Source organism: Neofelis nebulosa, chromosome 2 (assembly GCF_028018385.1).
Source record: "Neofelis nebulosa isolate mNeoNeb1 chromosome 2, mNeoNeb1.pri, whole genome shotgun sequence".
Lineage (NCBI taxonomy): Eukaryota > Metazoa > Chordata > Mammalia > Carnivora > Felidae > Neofelis > Neofelis nebulosa.
The window spans coordinates 39,931,590-39,939,086 of NC_080783.1; the positions used below are offsets into that span (position 1 = coordinate 39,931,590).

Here is a 7,497-nt window from a genome sequence, read left to right on the forward strand (position 1 = left end):
ATGGATATTGTTTCATTTCATGGAATCACCACCTTTTCTTTTTTTTTTTTTTTTTTAATATTTTTTTTAGTTATCTCTACACTCGACATGGTGCTCAAACTCACAGCCCCAAATTCAAAAGTTGTGTGCTCTACTGACTGAGCCAGCTGGGTGCCCCCCCTTCACCTTTATAATGACACAAAAAAGATGCTGTTATGTTTCGCTTTTAAACAAGAAATCACGTAAGATCCCAGCACTGCTGCAAAGAAGGTTTCAGTATAATTTTATCAGACTAATTTACTTTAAGGTTTTTTGGTGGCCTGAGGTTTCACAAAGGGAAACATAAAGTGCATACTTTTCTATATGTTATTAAAAGACATTTGAGAAGCTGATAGCATAAAACAGGTCAAGAGATAACAGGAGGACAAAAAAATAAGTGGAAAAACGCTATAGGGAAAAGAAAGAGATAGGCAGGAACTTGCATGCTATTTTCAGTGACTATTTTGGTCTCAAAGATGATTACATTTCTTTAATAGGGGCTTCATAGGTCTTACTGAGTTCAGGACAGGGCAATTTATTCTAATGAGCAAGAAAGAAAAAAAAGCATAAAAATAACTGTTATTCAATCATTTGGGAGAGAAGGCCATATTTTCAGCTTCTCCATTTCTTGACGGACTGTTATGCATCAGATTTAATACATCAACTTGAGAATTGTAGTTATCTAAATTATTTTCATCTCTTGGCACATGGCATTTTGTTCTCTCCTCCTAAGTTTCTTGCTCTAATTCTTTTTTTAAAAATGCTTATTTATTTATTTTGAGACAGAGAGAGAGAAAGAGAGAGAGAGAGAATGTGCACATGAGTGAAGTAGGGGCAGAGAGAGAGGGAGTTAGAGAATCCCTATTCTCCTTTCCAGGGTATATAGGTGGGTCAGTTGGTTAAGCGTCAGACTCTTGATTTTGGCTCAGGTCATGATCTCACAGTTTGTGAGTTTGAGCCCGGCATAGAGCTCTGTGCTAACAGTGCAGAGCCTACTTGGGATCCTCTCCCTCCCTGTCTCTTTGCCTCTTCCCCACTCCTGCTCTCTCTCTCTTTCAGAATAAATACACTTCAAAAAATTTCTCCTTTTTTTTCTAAAGGTTTTATGATACATTGTTATCATTAACCAGTCTTTTACATCACACTTAAATGGCCAGTTAATACAAACAGTTCTGGGACTGTCCTTCCACCACTCATTAAGACTGGGGTTGCAAGTATTACAGATAATATTCATTTAGCCCTCTGATCTTTCTGGGCAGATTTGGTGACCTTGCCAGCTCCAGCTGCCTTCTTGTCCACTGTTTTGTTGGCACCCTTAAGTAACCATATGTCTCATGTCAAGAACAGCAAAGCGGGCCAGGGGAGGATAGTCAAAGAAGCTCTCAACACTCATAGGCTTGCCAGGAACCATATCAATGATTGCAGCACCACCACATTTCAAGAACTTGGGATCACCTTCCAGCTGTTTTCCGGAATGACCATCAGTCTTCTCCTTCAGCTCAGTGAACCTGCAGGCAATGTGAGCTGTGTGTGACCGTTCAGCACAGGTGCATATCCAGCACTGATTTGGCTTGGATGGGTCAGGATAATCACCTGTGTTGTGAGGCCAGGTGCTTCTACTGGTGGGTCATTTTTGCTGTCACCAGCCACATTGCCACAATGAATGTCTTTGGCAGGTATGTTTTTGACATTGAAGCCCATATTGTCCCCAGGAAGAAACTTACTCAAAGTTTCATGGTGCATTTCAACAGACTTTATGTTAGTTGTAACAGTGATTGGACCAAAGGTGACCACCATGCCAGATTTAAGAACACCAGTCTCCACTTGACCCACAGGGACAGTACCAACATCACCAATTTTGTAGACATTCTGGAGAGGCAGATGCAAGGGCTTGTCATTTGGGTGAGTTGGTGGCAGAATACAATCCAGAGCTTCAAGCAGTGTGGTTCCACTTGCATTGCCATCTTGACTAGTTACTTTCCATCCCTTGAACGAAGGCATGTTAGCACTTGGCTTGTGCTAAGTTGGAATGCTGTCACCGTTCCAACCAGAAACTGGCACAGATTCTACTGTGTAGGGGTTGTAGCTGATTTTCTTCATGTAGATGCTTACTTTCTTTTTTTTTAAAATCTTTTAATTATTTAGTTTTGAGAGAGAGAGAGACAGAGAGAGAGAGACAGAGAGAGGGAGGGGCAGAGAGAGAGGGAGACACAGTCTGAAGCAGGTTCCAGGCTCTGAGCTGTCAGCACAGAGCCCGAAGCGGGGCTCAAACTCATGAACCATGACATCATGACCTGAGTCAAAGTCAGATGCTTAACCGACAGAGCTACCCAGGTGCTCCACTTTCTTAATGATTTCCTTATATATTTTCTGGCGGTGAGGTGGCTCAGTGGAATCCATTTTGTTAACACCAAAGTAAGTTGTTTTACATCCGGTGTGTAAGTGGGGCCCCAACACGGCCCCATCATGGGCTCACAGTCTGCCCATTCTTGAGATACATGCTTCCAATTCACCAACACCAGCAGCAATAGTCAGAACAGCACAATCAGCCTGGGATGTGCCTGTGATAATGTTTTTGATAAAGTCTATGTGTCCTCCGGCATCAATGATGGTCAAATAATACTTGCTGGTCTTGAATTTCCACAGGGACGTATCAGTGGTGATACCACGTTCCCGTTCAGCTTTCAGTTTACCCAACACCTAGCATACTTGAAGAAGTCCTTGCCCATCTCAGCAGCCTCTTCAAATTTTTTGATAGTTCCCCCTTTTTCTTGATCCCACCACATTTATAGATCAGATGACCAGAAGTGGTAGACTTACCGAAATCTAAATGCCCAATGACGGCAATGTTGATATGAGTCTTTTCCTTTCCCATTTTGGTTTGGGTTTAGTGGTGGTTTTCGTGACACCTGTGCTGTGGCAAACCCATTGCAAAAAAGCACTCTAATTATTTTTAAACTTCCCACCTTCCCTTCTCTATGTGTGGACTTCGTTTTTGGGATGACTTGAGATAAGTCTGAAGCCACTTTATGTTTAACTTTCACGAGAATCTGACACTGAGTTTAACCTTTCTATATATTTGGAAGAACCTTCCAAGTATCATTATAGGAGAAGACCTCATGCCTCCTATGCCCCCTTGCTTCCCATTTCTCCCTCACTTAATTGCTAACCTGACATTTTATTCTTTGGATTTCCTTCATTTGATATTAAAGTGCAGACACTCCTGGGAAGATCCAGTCACTCATACTTTATTGTGAAGGAGTCACAGGGGCTAGACTTTGATAAGGAGGCAGAGATTAACAAGAGAGCTCTGGCGATTGGTGCAGCTGTGATTGCCATAGTGATGGTAAAACAACTACTAAATGCACAGTCGGCTGTGCTGCTCACCTGCTCTGCAGACATGGAGTCACTTCACTCACCTGAATATCAGTGATCACATGTAAAACATGGAGTAATAACGCTCGCCCGGTTTACCTAACAAGGTGACAGTGTGTGTGTAATAAAAGACTTGCAAACTGTGAAGCGCTATGCAAGGTAAAGATATTAAAGGGTGCAAATAAAGGGGAAAGGTAACATCTGTCTATGTCACAACGAAGGTGGGTCCTGGTGCCACTTTATAATCACATTCAGAGTTCTGACTATTAAAATGAACAGGATTCATAAATTGCCTTTGATATATCATTATGTTAAAGCCAACCATTGTTCTTTTCTCTTTGCTTTTCTTCTTCAGGCAAGTCCATCTAGGGAAGCTGAGAGAGGAGGGCTACCAAAGCAGAAGTCATCCTTCGCCTTAAAGGTGTGTCTTTGCCCAGAACCTGAATGTTCGACAAGAGAATTCTTTGGGTTTGTGGGAAGCAGTAATTCTTCCGGAACAGGCTTCTTTGAGGTCAGATGAGGACTAGAGTTGGTAAAATAATAGAGAAAAATGAAGGGGTGCTGTATTTCAGAGAATGCACTAACAGCTTCAGATGAAGAAGTTATCATCTCAATATGCTCAAGTTGAAGAGGTAGCAGTTATTCCCCTTTTTCTTGTTCAAGAAGACCAGTAAGCCCTGATAAATGAACAGATCCCTTCTGCCACCTTGCCACAAGCATCAAACACAGCTGTCCATGTGAAAAAGCCAGAATAATGGACCCAAAGAATCTGCATCTTAATTCCTGTAATCTGTTGAGATGTTATGTCGCAGGGCAAGAGAGACTATGCAAACGCAATTGGGACAGGGAGACCACCCTGTACTACCCATGTCAGCCAAATCTAATCACTTGAGCCCTTAACAGTAGAGAACTTTCTCTAGCTGGAGGCAGAAGAGTGAGGTGGCGGTTGGAGAGATTGTGTGAGAAGGATTTGACATGTCATTTCTGTCTTTCACATGCAAGGGACTGTCAGCAAGGGATAGACGTGGGCCTTTAGGAGCTGAGGGCAGTCCCTAAGTGACAGTCAGCTAGGCAATAGGGACCTACAACCTCAAGGAACAGGAATTGAATTCTGCCAAGAACACAAATGGGAACGGAAATAAGGTCTTCCCAGAGCCTCTGGATAAGAGTCCAGCCGGTGGACACTTTGATTTTGGCCTTGTTAAATTGGAAGTAGAGAAACTGACTGAGTTATCCTTGTATTTCTTACCCATAGAAACTGAAAAATAAGCCGCCAAGTTTTTGGTAACTTGTTATGGTGGCAACAAAAGATTAATACACCATGTGAGAGGCAGCTGGACAGCAAATCAGTGTTTGTTGTTTCAAATAGCCACTCATGATATTCCACTTGGCCTTTATATTTGAGTCATTATTTTTTCGGATTATAGCCTATGAACACCTAGCACATGACTATTTTTTAAAGTTTTATTTATTTAAGTAATCTCTACACCCAGCGCGGGGTTCACACTCATGACCCCAAGATCAAAAGTCACATGCTCTTCTGACCAGCACAGCCAGGCACCCCAGCACATGGCTATTTAAATCAGCAGATACCTCAGTTTCAGATTCTCTAGACTAAGTACCACTTCCTTTAATTTTTAGTAATTCCTCCTGAGGTCCCTTACAGTGAATTTTGTACACAGTTATTTCTATATACCCAACTTTATTATTCTTTTATTAAATAAATTTTTTTAAGTAGGCTTAAACCTGAGGCTTGAACTCACCACCCCGAGATCAAGAGTGTCATGCTCTACCAACTGAGCCAGCCAGGCACCCCATCTATACAAAGAACTTAAAAAAAATTGAGATATAACATACATTCAGAAAAAAGCATTACTAAGTATATAACTTGATTTAAATTTTTGTATGTAAATACCTAAGTAAATACCTAAGTCAACAAGATAAGAAGCATAGGTGGTAAGACCACTACCTAGAATGGAGATATAAGATTCCTCCCATTGCTTCAGTGGGTGCCCCTGCATCCTTTATGCCCTTCCCTACTTAGTACTTGCCCCGCCCAGAGTCCTCCACTATTCTGACTTATGTCATCAATGTTTAGGTGTGCCTGTTGAAATTTATGTAAACGGAATCGTACAGAATGCGCTTTAATGTCTGGCTTCTTTAGCTCAGCTTTGTTTTGATATTCATTCATGTTGTTGTGATATTAATACTTCATTCTTTTTTATAGTACTGTAGAGCATTCTACTATATATATATACATATATATATATATATATATATACACACGCACACATATATATATATATATATATATATACACATGTTTGTGTGTAGTCTCCCATGATGGTTATTTGGGTTGTTTCCAATTTTGAGCTATTATGAATAAAGCTGCTATGAACCTTGTTGTACGTGTTTTTTCGTGGACACCTATACTCATTTCTCTTGGGTACATAGCTATGAGTAGAATTTCTGGGTTATAGGGTAGGTGACCCCAAACTCATACTTCAAAATTGGTGAATTATGTCTATTTTCATGTGATGTATTATTGATAGTAATACTTTTATTTTTACAAATAAGCCAAGAGCCTATAGGTGTCATAACATATGTATGCTGTCTGCATGTAACTAGAACTTGATTTTTTTTAAAGCACTTACTCAGAAGAGCTGTGATTTACAACAAAGCAGATATAAGGGAGTTTGATTTCTCGAAACTTAGAATGCTGCACTAAAGACTATTTTGCTTCTCTCTGTATTATATTTTGCTTGGTGGCATTTTCTGCTCTACTAATTAAGACCTATACTTCTTATCTTGTGAACTTTCTTTATCACTGGACATTGTTCTCAGTCTGAGGAAGCATAGCGCAAGCATTCATGATTTCACCAAAACAGTGATATTCCCTTCCCTATTTCTGAATGCTGAGAAGCCCAACACTCTGCTTAGGAAAGAGACTTGTAAGTGCTCTGGGTCTTTGAAAAAGAGAGGTTGCTTTTGCATCAGGTAGTTTGGGCCTCTGAAAAGCCTCAGAGTACAATTCATGGGCAGCATGTGGGCAGCTGATAATAGACACATTTTAGTCATAAGACTGCAGTTAATGTGGTTCTCTACCCAGTTGACGTGAGGTGCTCCCTCAGAGGGTCTCCTCTGCATCGTGGATTGGCCCCCAAGCACTGGTCATCCCACCAGAGATTTCCCCAGACTCTTAGTGTTAGCACTGCGTCTTTTCACATGTTCTGCCAGGTCTTCCCCCCCCCCCCCAACCTTATCACATCCTCTACTTTCTTTATAATTCTTCTGTTATCATAGAAACTCTAGTCTTACTTCCTTACACCTTCCTTTTGGATTCTATGGCAACATTCAGAAGTCAAAAAATAAACAGTGCTTATTTTTTTTTCAAGGCAATGTGGATGCTTCTGCTAACTTGAGGAAAGAGTGTGTGTACAGAGGAGAAAAGCAGAAATATTGTTATTTCAATTACATCATGTATTAGAGTTCTCCTGAGGAAAAGTATGTATATAATTTATTATAAGGATTCATACAATTACGGAGGCTGGCAAATCAAACATCTGCGGTGTGGGCTGGCAGGCTGGAGATCCAGAAGAGCCCTTGGTGCAATTTCAGTTTCAAGGCAGTCCGCGGGACTACCAATAATACAGTCTTCGACATTGCTCTTGCTTGAGGAGGCTAGACGTTTTATTCAATTTAGGCCTTTAACTGATTGCAGGAGGCCCACCCACCTTAAGGAGGGCAATCTGATTTAAAAACAATGTACTGGGGCGCCTGGGTGGCGCAGTCGGTTAAGCGTCCGACTTCAGCCAGGTCACGATCTCATGGTCCGTGAGTTCGAGCCCCGCGTCAGGCTCTGGGCCGATGGCTCGGAGCCTGGAGCCTGTTTCCAATTCTGTGTCTCCCTCTCTCTCTGCCCCTCCCCCGTTCATGCTCTGTCTCTCTCTGTCCCAAAAATAAATAAAAAACGTTGAAAAAAAAATTTAAAAAAAAAAAAAATAAATAAATAAAAACAATGTACTTATTTAAATGTTAATTTCATCCAAAACACCTTTCAAGCTGACAATAAAGTTAACCATCACCTGTGATTACACTCATGGT

The 7,497-nt window shown here is 41.1% G+C and overlaps 1 pseudogene; it reads right to left on the reverse strand.

Annotated features, from left to right (window-relative positions):
- Nucleotides 1-1,195: 1,195 nt before the first annotated feature.
- LOC131492876 (elongation factor 1-alpha 1-like) lies at nt 1,196-2,893 on the reverse strand (annotated as a pseudogene).
- Nucleotides 2,894-7,497: the final 4,604 nt, after the last annotated feature.